The sequence below is a fragment of the Phyllopteryx taeniolatus genome, chromosome 14, assembly GCF_024500385.1.
Source record: "Phyllopteryx taeniolatus isolate TA_2022b chromosome 14, UOR_Ptae_1.2, whole genome shotgun sequence".
NCBI classification, from domain to species: Eukaryota; Metazoa; Chordata; class Actinopteri; order Syngnathiformes; family Syngnathidae; genus Phyllopteryx; species Phyllopteryx taeniolatus.
Window position 1 is genome coordinate 19172267 of NC_084515.1, and position 14538 is coordinate 19186804.

Below are 14538 nucleotides of genomic sequence, written 5' to 3' on the forward strand. Positions count from 1 at the left end.
CTTTGTACAATCTCTCCTCTTTCTCGCACGGACTAATTCAAAGTGTCAACTCTTGGTGTCACCCAGTGTTTCGTACAGTAATATACAGAAACGAAAAGCCACATGAGATGGAGAAAGTCATGGAAGTTTATTGGAACAGGAACATATTATTACATGTGATCAGATAATGTCTTTGTCTTTAGAAACGGTGAGGCAGCAACTGGCTCATTATTCAGGGTTATTTTTGAATGCTCTGTTCCAAGTAACGATAAACAATGATATGTTTGTCATCCTGCATAAGTATAAACAATTATATGTTTGTCATCCTGCATAAGTATAAACAATGATATGTTTGTCATCCTGCGGCAGCTTCGTATAAACGGGACAGTAGCTGCCGTGTTAGTCGGAAGATCTTCTACACTCTGCAGTCTCTCCTCGATTTGCTGGACGGGGTTGACTTTATCGTGCTTTTTATTTAGTTTTAAACTTCAGCTTTACTTGGCATGAAATGTAATGTATTGCTATTGTTTAATATTGTTCCAAAGCTCCAACTGTACAAAAGAATGCATATCCCCCCTCCCTTCCATCTGCAGTAGCGTAAATAAATGCTTGAAGCTAACGCTTTCCGGCATCCCTATTCATCGGAAATAAATGTGACAAACAGTGGACGGAAAGCAAAAATATGTTTTTTTTCGAAACAAAAATAAATTAATTCAAAAAAGATTTCAAATGGTAACAAAAAAATTCTTTTAGCAGGTGCTGCTTCTTGATTAGGAAATGTCTCTAATAAAGCATCCATCTGTGAGTGGAGGCTGGATGTAAGGCAGATTAATTGGTCATGGATGTCTACATAATGCCACAAAGGAAATCTCCTCCCATATTTCCGAGTGTACACAAACACACACACACACACACACACACACACACCGAGTAGTACTTAGTATGCCATCTCCAAGTTTTTTTCTCCCACTGTGTTTGAATACTAATAACGCGTTTCTGCACAATCACAATGCCCTAATGGCAATTAGAATCTTTTGTTTGCTTTCCACAGGGGCTCTTATCTAAACTCAGTTTTTTTTGTTTTTTTCCTATCAGCATTGAGCAATTAAGAGTTATTTGTCCGTAAGATTGACATTTATAAAAGCCCGGCTTCATTATATGAGGAATACGGCTGAGTAAGTCGTGACCACAAAGTACAAGCGGCGCTCAACATAAAAGCTCCAAATCAAATATCAAAGTCTCACAACACTGCAGACTATTTCCTGACGATTACACCACAAAATAAGTCTAATTACAGCAGAGAGAATTTTAATTCAAGCCCCTGCCGCCTCTTGAATAATGCCCTTTGTGTCTTCATGTTCCCAAACAGACAAACCAGGAGTTAGACGGTTGAAATTGGATTAGAAGGACAGCCGTGTTAAAGGAGGTTCAGCACCTATACGTTCCGCTTAAAGGCTTCTGTTGGCTGCCAATGAAAGTGAAGCGTGCTTTGATTTTTCACAGTCGCTCTTTGCAAATGCGCACACCCGAGGCAAACGCACACATGCGTGCGCAGGCCTACGATGGACACGTGTGTGTGTGTGTGTGTCTGTGTGTGAACGGAATGAACAAATGAATGCACATGCTTGTGCTCGCTGGTGCAGCTGTTTGTTGTTGTTTGTTGTTGTTGTTGCTGGAAAATGCAAACAGACTAAATGACACTTGATTTTTTTTTTTTTTTTTTTTTCAAAACCATGCTTGACGTTGGCTAAATATAGTCAGTAACATTTTCATTTGTTGGTCGGCATGTCTGGCTCACAGATGTGAAGTCACAGGTTTAAATCTCGGCTCTCCTGTGAGGCATTTGCATGTGTATTCTCCGGCTACTCCGGTTTCCTGCCGCATTCCAAACACACGTGAGCTTATCTGAAGACTTTAAATCACCCATCGGTGTGAATGGTTGTTTATCTTGGTGGTGCGCGCCCTGTGATTGAATGGCAAGCAGTCCAGGGTGTGCTACTGCGCTCACCCGTGACCCGAATGAGGACAAGTGCTACAGAAAACGGATGGCTGGATAAAATGGTACAGTGGTGCCTCTTCCAAAATGTTAAAAATAGCACAGACAACACAAATCATTCATGATTCATTACAAGACTTCTCAACTGGAATACAATTGCAACTATCGAGCAGACGCAGCAAAGTTGGTCGCTCTAATTTATTAATCCATCGTTAAGAATTCCGTCAGAAGTCATGAGTGAGGAAAAAAATGAAGTGCACTACTTGGTTGTGACCAACAGAGGCACTGTTGATTCACTCTCAACTTTATCCGTGCTATGCTATCCATATCAGCGCTCTCCAGCACACTACAAACCGACACGTTCAAAGGGAGATTCTGCCATTTCAAAAAAAAATATTAGTTACAATAATATTTAGTTAGGTAATTTTCCCCATAGTTAATGGAGGAAATGTAGTCAAATGCCAATCCCTAGTTGCTAGGCAGAATTTGTGGCATTTAATCAGTTGTGGTCTCGAGGCCCATTAAGAAACATTGTCATATGTCAGCCGCAGCCACACATCCAGCTTCTTCTCGACTGTTTGTATGTTGGACTACGTTGTCATTGTTGTCATGTAAATGGTGTTATATAAAACATTGTACTTCATTACAAGGCTGATTAAATGACAACATTAGCAGCCTTAAAGGTCAAGTTCAGTTAAACACATTCATTACACGTTTGAACCACTGATGTGTATTGCAATTTATAATGCACATTGGAAAGAATATGTTAGGCCAGTGTCCGAGACCCACTGACGAAGGTAACAACAAACTGAGGCCAATTGGAACAACTTTGCAGCATCGCAGAATGGATTGTGTTGCACTTCGGAGGTTTCCCTGGATTTTAAAATAAAAGCTCGTAGTTGTGACGGGAACCCGGATGCGCAAAAGAGGACAGCATGTCCGGGGGAGGCAGACACACACACACACAAAAACCTTCAAGTCACATCATTAGTTCTCTCTGCCACCTTGTCAGAGTATTTTTAGCACTATTCATCCATCAACAGGTCAATGACACCGACTGCCAGTGGCACCCTTCTTTTCTGCTTCCACTGGCAGCTCGCTGGCATTGTTACGATCGGGCAGCGTTTCACAAACCGGCGTCCGAAGTACCCCAGGGGTCCGCAAGCCGTGGCTTGCGACTATGCACAAGCATCATGAACATAAACCAATTGCTCCTTAGCTCGGAGCCAATTAAAAGCTCTGATTTGACATACAGTTTCTAAATCTGACATCCATGCATGAATAATTAGGCATAATATTAAAGGAATACATGACGACACAGTGCAATTTTTTTGGGGAGGGAAATAAAGGCATCTTTTCCAGAATACAAGGTGTAAAATAATATTTTCGAATTTATTTGTTAAAATATGACTTTCTTCCCCCTCGTTTTGACTTTCATTTTATAATGTTACGAATTTATAATTTACAACTTTATTCTCGTAAGATTACGACTTTTTATTCTTCCTCCTGTAAAGATTATAACTTGAATCTGTTTTATAACATTGACTTTTCTTCTCAAGAAACACGGGCACAGATAGTTCAGTGGTGCAGTGCGCCGATGAACCATTTTTTTGTTTTCAAATTGCGAGCCGAGGCCTTTATGGTGTAAGCCAAAGTTGGAGTTACGACCGTGCTTCCGAAGCAGCCATGTTACTGAGGTCAATCATCAGGCCACGCCCCTTCAAGGCACACACACAACACGACAGCTGTTGTTGCCCTGACTAAGCTTGTTCTAACATAAGTAATTACATTTTATGAAATGTATCATTTGTACTGTACATACTCATTTGTTATGCTTTTTTTGTATAATAAATAGCTCATTTTTGAAATCAAATATATGATTTTATTGATTGAAGTATAGAATAGAATACATTTATTCCCCTTGTAAGGGAGCCAAGTTTTGTGTTGGTGAAATGTGTTACAATAGGAAGGCTCCTGAATAGAAACAAGCATAGACAACGGACTCATTGTGCTCTCATTAGCCTGCAGTCAACTAGCATAAGGACAGCCTATTTGTATGTGACATCTGTAGGTATTGATGTGCAGCAAACATGACTAATGTGCGCCAGGCCCAGCCAAAGTGGCAGTCTGGCACGGCGCTCCCCCTCGGCACGACGACGGCGTACTCTCCGCCGAGAGCGAGGAAGTGAGTGGCAGAGTGGCGAGCAGGCGCGGCGGGCTGAGCGTTGTTTACCTGTCAGCTGGCATTGATTAATCTTGTGTTCGGTGAGATCGCTCAGCGACTCGAACACCTGCCGGCAGCTGTCGCAGCTGTGCAGGGCCGGCTCCTCGTCGTCCTCCTCTCCCTCCTCGACTTCCTCGGGAGAGAGCAGCCTCTTCTTCCTCAGACGCCCGCTCTCCGCGTCCTCCGACGCCCTCTCGGGGGCGCACTCTGGATCTGGAGAGCCACAGGAAACGACACGATCAGAAAGGAGGTGGGGGACGGGTGACCCACAAACATCCTTTGGGTGGCAATAAACTAGCTTCCAAAAGCTTGGCTATGATAAAAATACAAAATAAAAACTAATAAAAAGTGTAATAAAAATGCTGGTTCAATTTGGGCCCTTGTAACTCAACCACTCGTGCCATAGCAAAAGTGTTGGGCAGGTGAAAGATACACACACACACACGCACACGCACACACACACCTTTGTTATTAGAAATGGTTTTATGCCGTGTTTGCCCTGCTTCACCCGAGCAAAACTTCAGTATATGAAAGCAGACTGATGGGAATAAGTGCAGTTAATAAATCCTGGACTGCACACTGTGGATGGACTGGAACAAAAAAAAAAAGGAAAAAAAGCAGGCTGTAGTGGTGGACTGCATGAGTCAGGAGACAAAACATATTAAGCAGACATTCCAGGCCACAACAGTGCACATACACACAAATCTGATGTTCGTGTGCGCGTGTGTTCCACTGTCGTCATGACACACTTCCCTAAATTATGCAGCCTGGCTCGCAGGCAGCAGCGGGTCACGCACATCAATATTCTTCAGTCCATCTGCACGTTTGTCTCCGCTCGGTTTTGTGCATCCAAGTGGCACCCGAGGAAAAGCGAAGGGATGACCACTGACATTCCGCTTTTTAATCACAACTTTGCCGCGTGAAAACAACAAGAAGCCCAAAACCTGCAAAGGCGAACGTGCACGGTTTATGAGCGGGCGGCGAGCCGCGCTTCTCGGCCTCCCCTGCTGTGACCAATGCACTTTACAATAAGGCTGATTAAAAAGCTGCACTTACAATCACCGCCGCCGTGGCAGAGGCCCTGTGGGGCGAAGGAGCTCGTGTACTCCACTGGCAGCCATTTTATACCTCCATCATGCCTGCCGGGGCTTGGACAACATTAAGAAGAAAGCCTCTTTTCAGCTATTCCTCCCTGAAACGTGATGAGTGGTGTGACCCAAAAATATTTTAAAATATGCTTTTGTACAGGTGCTACCAAGGTTGTGTACGCCGAGGCTATTCAACGTCTATTGAAATGTATTTTAGATCAAAATCAGAAAAAACAATGCAGGAATGCTGTAAGTGTACATACCATAAATGTGTGTAACAGTGCTCAAGACTGAGCTTGAAAGAGTCCCGAGAACTGTCTGTGTGGCCGTCGCATTTGCACAGGTTCCCATGGAAACATGCCCTGTTGGTCTTTTTAGGGTCAAGGGGGAATCTCGAAACAGCGAAAGAATGAGCACACGTACTAACCCCGATCATGGGCGCATGGAAAATGAACAGTATGTAACCAGGTTACCTGCTCTGAAAATGATCATTTATTTGCTATAAATACTGCATCTTTGTTCATCTATCTACGCCAGTGACGTATACTTACAGACTAAACCATGAAATCCTCTTCCGCAAGATGGCAGCAGGTGCAATCAACCTGTGTTCCTGCCAATATATCAGCTTTGGGTTTACATACTCGGAATGCGCCACAGTCTACCATTAACAAACATTAATGCAGTAGGAAACTCATGAAACGAAATTAAAAACACTTCCAGGCCATAAATATGCGCGAGCTTGGCGCGCCTCCTTGTGCCGCGTGACCACGTATTCTGACGCCACAGCGCAAACGAGTTTATTGTGCGCCGCTCTTAACCTCAAAATGTTGTAAACCGAGCAACACCGCAGGACTTAAGTACTACACTGAGGTAGACGTTCTTGATCTTAATTCTTCATTTTGCCAACAGTGTTTACCAGTGCATAAAGCAAGGTCCATAAAGGCATACCTGGATGAATCAAAGACTTTTGGGATGAACGAGAAAAGAGATTCTGGACCATCCCAAAAGCCTGTTTTAAATAACAAAAGGGAGGCAAAAGTCAATATTTTCTTCTAAAATGTGTTTTGAAATAGTTTGATGTTATCCATCCGTCCATCAATCATCCATTTTTTACAGGTCCTTAAGGTTAGCGGGTGAGCTGGAGTGCATGCCAGCTGACGGGGCTCGAGGACTGGTTGCCTGCCAGTTAGTTGGTTAGTTAGTTGGCAGGTAGAATCTTCAACGAACCTATTGTGCATGTTTTGGAAATTGCGGCGGAGGCACCCACGGTAAAGCGTCGAGAGCGCGCTGAAAATGAAACAATTCGCAGTAAAGCTTGCATGAAGTCAGATTGTTTCTTCTCATTTTTATGATACAGACTCATAAATTTGGTAAGCACTGTATATAACATATCCCCTCTGTTACGCGTCGATATGTAATGATGACTATTTTCTTATAATAGGTAAATAATGATATACGATGGAAATAATGTACGGTATAGCATCTTTGAAAAGTGAATGCGTCAAATTGCAAATTGCAGTAGGCACTGCTGTTTTGGTTAGCAACTTAAATCAATCAAGCTCCTCAGTAAACTCTTTCACGAATGAACTGAGACCCGGCGTTGTTTTGAGTGGAGGCCGCTATTTGACAAAATGCATTAATGCGTGTCATTCCACACAACTCATCAAGGCCGCTGGGGTTTTTTCTCCCCCAACTCCCAGCATTGATGCCACATCACACCCTCCATTGTCCTTCCCTCCCGCAGACTGAACATGCCCTCTAAAAATATCAGCCCGGTGGTCCCCGGTGGGAGCATGCAGAAGAGAGCGGAAGGTGTTTCATGAAAATGAAAATCCCAACCCAATCCTCACAGACGCACACGCCTGTGTCGCTCTGGGGGCAAAGCGCCACACAATATAGACCTCATCTACTGACACGGAATGACAATTGGCACAAGAAAGTCAACTTTTTCTCAAGCATATGCCTGTGAAATCCCTTTTTTATTTTGTTTACCCCGAATGCTGTTTAGAATGCTTAATGTCTTTGTTAATGCTTTGAACTGCCACTCACTAGGAAATGGTTGACTGCAGGTTATATGAACTAAGGCAAGATAAGAGGTGTCCAATCATTATAGACCGCTAACTTAGGAAATCCGGGGTCATTGTGGCAATGATGGAGACGTTACTCTCATTGTAAGCTAGTGACTAGCCAGCGTGGCATCAACGTCACTTTAACGCTGTCATTTTATTGTCAAATTATGACATATTGATGCGTCAAAGCATAAACATACAAAGTGTGCATGTGCGCCTCTTGTTTTTGTGTGATGGTGGCAATGAGTTTGCTTGCGTTCCTTGCTGTTATTGTGTAAAGTAACAGTAAGATTAGCGACCGCGCTAATGCTAACACAACACGAGATGTCCTGTCTGGTCCACCAATTACCTTTGTGATCTGGGGTTGCCATGGCAATGGTGGAGATGTTATTTTCCTTATCGTAAATTGGTGACCCATCGACATGAGGTTCCATTTTTTTTTTTTAGATAGTATTTTTAAAGGTTTAAATACACGGACCAACAACATTGTCCGACCATTTTAGTTTGGGACAAAGTTTGGACAAAAACTGCATGCAACTCTGAACAGTCTTTGTATCCTGGCTGGTCCACCAATATTATTTGAAAAAGTAAGTAATCCAGGGTTGCCATGGCAATGGCAGACATACTGTACATTGTCCTAACACCAAGCTAACTTTGATTTTAAAGCTGTTTTTAATGTCAAATGTTTACATTACATCAGCTTTAAAGCCAGAAATGTGGCAACTGACAAAACACCATTTAGTACGTAGACACATCTAAATAATAATGAAACAAAAGCCATTTACCTTCTTCAGAAATAATAAAATAGCCAATAAAAACTCACCCGGGACCAGTTTTGGATTTGGGAAAACGTGTTTAAAAAGTCACTCTTATCTAGTTTTTGCACTATAATGCACATATGTAGTGAACCTGCAGTGGACGCAACATGTTGGAGGTGGCGGGGGGCAGATGGAACATATGCGGAGGAGGGGAGGGGAGGGGCCGGCGTTGGGAGCACTTGACACGGCAAGGTCACGTCCAAGCCTGGGATTAAAGAGCCTCGTCAATACTCGAGGTTCGTGCCCGCCCGTGGGCCTCATACAGTAATCTATCAGATCAGGTCACCTCCTCACAGCCTCTGCAGGCCCGACAGCAGATCGATAACGGCGCATGCGCACGCTGGCTGACAGTCGCATCACACGCACACGGCGAGATTTAAGGCAAGTGACGTCGACTTTTACAAGAGCACTGCAAAAACAAGGTCTTCATCGAGGGGGACAACGTGCGACTGACGAGAGGGAAGACGTATCGAGCGCTGATCCACATTCTGATAAGCTCGGCTCAAAGTAAGATGATCGCCACTCCCACGAAGAAATTATTCATGAGGGGGAACGGAACAAAGATTTTTTTCACACTCAGTTGTGGAGTTCTGACTAAATGTCCTTGATCGACTCCAAATCAGATTCATCTCTTTCTTAATGTTCTGAACTCCTATTCTGACAATAGTCTCATAAAAAAACAGAATACTGCCACCTCGATAAAACAGCATAAAGTAATTATAAGTGGCCAAGTTTTGTGACTCTTTCGACAACAAAGTACTTGCACCTCTGCTTGCTCCGTTTCTCTTCAAGTCATGACTCATCAACAAACACACACAATCAACATAATGCTTAATCAATTAACTGATGATCATGCCTAACCTTAGTCCCATTTAGGAAAATACTCACACTAGGACACATGAGCCCACTTGAGAAGTAAACTTCTGGTATGTTTGGTTCGTGAGAGTCCTCTGATGATGTCCCTTAACTTATGATGAGCGCCACAACAAAAAGAGTCACAGTCGCTGACTCACGGGCACGTGCGTCCGCTCAGCGTACACGTCACATAATTCCCAGCATTTATGCATCATAACGACCACTTTGCAGAACAGAAATCAAAAGAACGAAGAAAAAAAAAAAAAAAAGTCTACGGCACGCTCGGTTATGCACAACGTACACGTCGGATGATTACTGCTGCCGCTCCTGTCACGACTTGTTCATGACAACTGCCACTTGGCGCAACACAAATAAAAACTACAAATAGAAATGCTACACAAAGTTAAAAAAAGAAAGTTAAAAAGTTAAGAGCAAAACTGATTGTATTCTCTATTCTCAGGGTTTCTTTGGCTCGATACTTCAATTGATCTCAACACCACTGTAATAATTTTCTTTTGTGTTCTTGCAATCTCCTCCTCCCTCTTTCACCACCTGTCTCAGTGTGGGAAGACCACCGTGGGGGGGGGGGGCACAGTACAGTGGGATCCCCTGCTAGGGACCACAGGTCCCTGGTGGAGCTAATGGAGCGCAGAGGAGACTATCAGTTAAAGGCTTATAAATATTTAAGTGCAGAAATATTCAATAATATAGAGGGCGGGGGGTCCAGAGCTTCCAGGCAAAAGATAAAAGTGGTGGCGCTATAAATGTCACCAGAACACCAACACAGAGTCCATGATGTGATACTGAATATAGCTACAGTACATGCTAGGGTGGCTTTTAATGATTTGAAGTGGAATTGGAGAATAGAGTTAGCTCTCGATGCATTTTTTTTTTAAGCATTGTTCTAATTAAATGGCATTGAAACAGGAGTTCAGAACATTCAGACATGCTCCCATCTTATTGGAATTATTCTAAAATGTACATTTATTAGTTACAACCCCAATTCCAATGAAGTTGGGACATTGTGTTAAACATAAATAAAGACAGAATACAATGATTTGCAAATCATGTTAATTGAATACACTACAAAGACAAAATATTTAATGTTCAAACTGATAAACCTTATTGTTTTAATTTTATGGCTGCAACACGTTCCAAAAAAGCTGGGACAGGGTCATGTTTACCACTGTGTTACATCACCTTTTCTTTTAACAACATTCAATAAACGTTTGGGAACTGAGGACGCTAATTGTTGAAGCTTTGTAGGTGGAATTCTTTCCCATTCTCGCTCGATGTACAGCTTCAGCTGTTCAACAGTCCGGGGTCTCCGTTGTCGCATTTTACGCTTCATAATGCGCCACACATTTTCAATGGGAGACACATCTGGACTGCAGGCAGGCCGGTCTAGTACCCGCACTCTTTTTACTACGAAACCATGCTGTTTTAACATGTGCAGAATGTGGTTTGACATTGTTTTGCTGAAATAAGCAGGGGCGTCCATGAAAACGACATTGCTTGGATGGCAGCATATGTTTCTCCAAAACCTGTATGTACCTTTCAGCATTAATGGTGCCTTCACAGATGTGCAAGTCACCCATGCCATTGGCACTAACAAAGGCCCATACCATCACGGATACTGGCTTTTGAACTTTGCGTCCATAAGGTTATTTTCCTCTTTGGCCCGGAGGACACGACGTCCACAATTTCCAAAAACAATTTAAAATGTTGACTCATCGGACCACAGAACACTTTTCGACTTTGCATCAGTCCATCTTTGATGAACTCGGGGGCAGAGAAGCCGGCGGCGTTTCTGGGTGTTGTTGATAAATGGCTTTTGCTTTGTATAGTAGAGTTTCAAGTTGCACTTACGGATGTAGCGCTGAATTGTGATTACTGACATTGGTTTTCTGAAGTGTTCCTGAGCCCATGTGGTGATATCGTTTACACATTAATGTCGGTTTTTGATGCAGTGCCGCCTGAGGGATCAAAGGTCACGGGCATTCAATGTTGGTTTTCGGCCTTGCCGCTTTCATGCAGTGATTTCTCCAGATTCTCTGAACCTTTTGATGATATTATGGACCGTAGATGATGAAATCCCTAAATTCCTTGCAATTGTACGTTGAGGAACATTGTCCTTAACCAGTTTGACTATTTTCTCACGCACTTGAATTTAAAAAGAAAATTTAAAAATAAAAAAAAAAACGTGAACAACGGTTTCTATGGCAATGATAGAGACGCTAGTCTCACTGCAAGACAAGTGACCCATCAATATTCATTTTGAAGCTGTAACTTCAAGGTCCACATTTTAACTTATTGTTGCTTTAAATTATAAACACGCTGAGTGACAACAACAACAAAAACTACCAAACTCAACTCTGAACAGTAACGTTAGCGACAATGCTAGTGCCAGTACGACGTGCAGCGTCACACGGAATTATGTATTTAAACAGTGCACAATATTACAGTGGATTAAACTTTTTGAATCCAGTATATTACATTTGTTCAGGACATTTGGCAAGGACAAAAACACCTTCAACCGAGCTGGTGCAGGAAATAGCCATACTGAAATGCGATGTACAGTACATAGCAGCTAACAGCTAAGACGCTAAGACAGAGAAAGCTCATTCAAAATTCACTGAATTCTGATGCCAAAACAAAAGAAAAAGAAACTGCGGCGGTTTCAACCCAGCTTGGCCGTGGATAAAGCAGAAATCCGTCAAGGCTTTCAAGCTTCTTTGTGCACACGTTGGAAACATAATTACTTGCTCAAGCGCCTCTCCTTATTTCCCCATCACTTGCCAGACACCATGATCCTGTGATGCCCCCCACCCACAAAACCACCCCCAAGTTCAAATTAAGAATTTATTTTAACCAGCGAGTAGCTTCTGTCGACACATGTCGGCGGGCCTGATCAAAGGTGATGGCACTCCTTTATCAGAGTGAGTGAGGCGGGGTATGCGGAAAAGGGGTGTTGGGTGGGGGGGGGGGGGGACACATTAAGATTGAATAACCTTCACACGCTTGGCAGCACGTCATTACTTAAATATCGAAATACTTTGGTACACCCCCACACCATATATACATGCATCCACATATACTGTAGGTCAGACTTTATAACGTCACGCATTATTAACCAACATTAATAGAGTAATTCAGTGAGAAGTTAATGCATCCATCCAGCTCACAATGTCTCTAAGCATCACATTTTGCCAATTGCAGCAGCAACAGCAACAGCAACAACAACAACAACAACAACAAAAAGCACTCTCACCCGCTTTTTCATGGCAAATCCTTAAAATGATCACGAGACTTATTTGACGATGTGCACCACTCACGTTCGTTGACATGGCGCCACCCATCTGTCTCGGGCGCCTACTTCCGATCGGGGATCTTTTGGGCACATTCCCCAGTACGTGGCCTAGAATTTGCCCAAAATGGCGGCTTCAAAACAAAATGGCTGACTTCCTGTTCCTTTTCAGGCACGGAGCCTTGAGACTTTTTCATGCATGACCTAATTTAGACTCAACGTTATGAGATAAAGAGATGATATTAATAATACGAAAATAGTGTTGCCCTAACACTGTTACAAGACTAAATCTGTAATAATGAGAGAAAAGAAAGTGGAAATTTTACTAGCTGTATCAATTTGAAATGTAACAAAAAAGGTCATCATTTTTTTGGGCACACAAATGGAAGAAGTTGCCAACAGAAGTGACGTCAGCCCCAAGTGTGAATGTTTTGAAGTTTTCTTATGCTTTTTAGAGCATTTCCACTTATAAATGATCTTTCTTATACTGCATGCTTTTTTATATTGTATTTTTCTTTTCCTCAGTTTTAAATGCTTATAAGCAGTTGTTTTTGTTGGCCTGTTTTTAAATGATTTAAATCATGTAAAGCACATTGAGTTACCTTGTGTATGAAATGTGATTTAGACTAAAATCGATATATCTCAAGAAAAAAGGCTATTATGTTACAAGAATTTAAAATGAAAAAAATAAAAATGAATTATTACAAGAAAAAGGTTGACTATTGTAATATTATGAGAGTAAAATGACAAAATATTGAGGTTAACATTGTAATATAATGAGGGGAAAACAATTTGTGACAATAAACGCTGGTGAACAAAAACAAGCAATTTTGTCAAATTTCCAGAGGGCGCCACTGAGTGTGGATTGAGACCAGAAAAAAAACATTTCACCAGAAGAGTAAAGAAATCTGTGACTTTCCGGGCATGTTGAGGCACCCCAAACCGCGATGAATTTGTCGGTAGAATAATTACCAACGCCGGTGATTCCAAGATTTTAAATGAATAATGGAGAAAAGGATTTTGTGAAGTGGGGACGAGCGAAAGGAGTCGTCGGCTGCCACCGCCATAACATCGATCCGACGCCGCCGGGCTGCTTTAAAGACATGGTGACACCGTGCTTCCAGAAACGGGAGAACTAAAAGGGATGTATGTTACAGGATAAGAGGGAAGAGAAAGTGGCGGGCACGTGGTTATAATTACACCCGGGCAGCAGCGCCTTAACCCTTGCACGCTGGCAAAAAAGCCTCATTCAATCTCATTGTTCTCTCTGTACCGCGCATTATACCGTCTTTCTGTCTTTTGTTAGGATTGGGCTTAGCTTCCTGTCAAACATGAATGAGAAACAGGAAGCAGGAGCCTGTCGACCACTCATGGAAACGCCCGACTTCTTAGAGGTGGGTCTGATTAAGCCTCAAGCTCCACAGGGGGTCTTAATGGATATTGTGGCCGAGTCCAAAGTGGCAAGTCGGGCTGGCGCAAAGGAAGAAAAAATTGAATGAAACCACCATCATAATAATAAGACGAGGAAAAATGACATAATGTTATGAAAAAAAAGTCGGTATATTAAGAGAATAGAGTTGCAATATTTCGTCAGGATGAAGTTGGAATGTTAGGAGAATGAAGTCACTTTGTTTACTGGATAAGAATCAATTCAGAGAACAAAGCTGTAATGCTTGGCAAATAACGTATTTTCTAACAGAACAAATTGTTGAAAATACAACCCAAAGAAATTTACATTCAAAACAACTAAACACATTTTTGAACTATTACTATTAAAAAAGAGAGAGAGAAAAAGAAATTAAAAACTGCAATATTGCAAATTTCCTCTCACTTTAATGTGAGAAAAAATGTGAAATTTGATTGCAGTACAGTTTCAAGAATATTACAAGGAAAAAAATCAATTCATGAGAAAAAAGTAATAAAATTGCAATCAAAAAGTCAGAAAAAAAAGTGGTAGTAAAGTAGTAAAAATATATTTTCAGAATAGAGAATAAAAACTAATTATACATTGTATTTATTTTAAACTTTATGCTCATAATATTGTGAGACAAAATAAAATCTATATTTTTATCAGAATAAAGTATGATTATTACAAGAAAAATACCATATAAATGAAGAATGAAGTGGTAGTATTATTGGTAGAAATATTAGAATAATTAGACTGAAAAATGATTTTTTTTTAAAGTCATAATATTACAAGAA

General features: G+C 41.7%; 1 protein-coding gene across 5 annotated transcripts in view; it reads right to left on the reverse strand.

Annotated features, from left to right (window-relative positions):
• Window positions 1–14538, reverse strand: part of LOC133488607 (zinc finger protein 521-like) — a 121968-nt gene that overhangs the window by 93236 nt on the left and 14194 nt on the right. For all 5 annotated transcript variants that reach the window (XM_061796682.1, XM_061796679.1, XM_061796681.1 and 2 more), the window contains exon 3: window positions 4209–4412. The gene's annotated coding sequence lies outside the window, so the exon portion shown is untranslated. The remainder of the gene's footprint in view (window positions 1–4208; window positions 4413–14538) is intronic.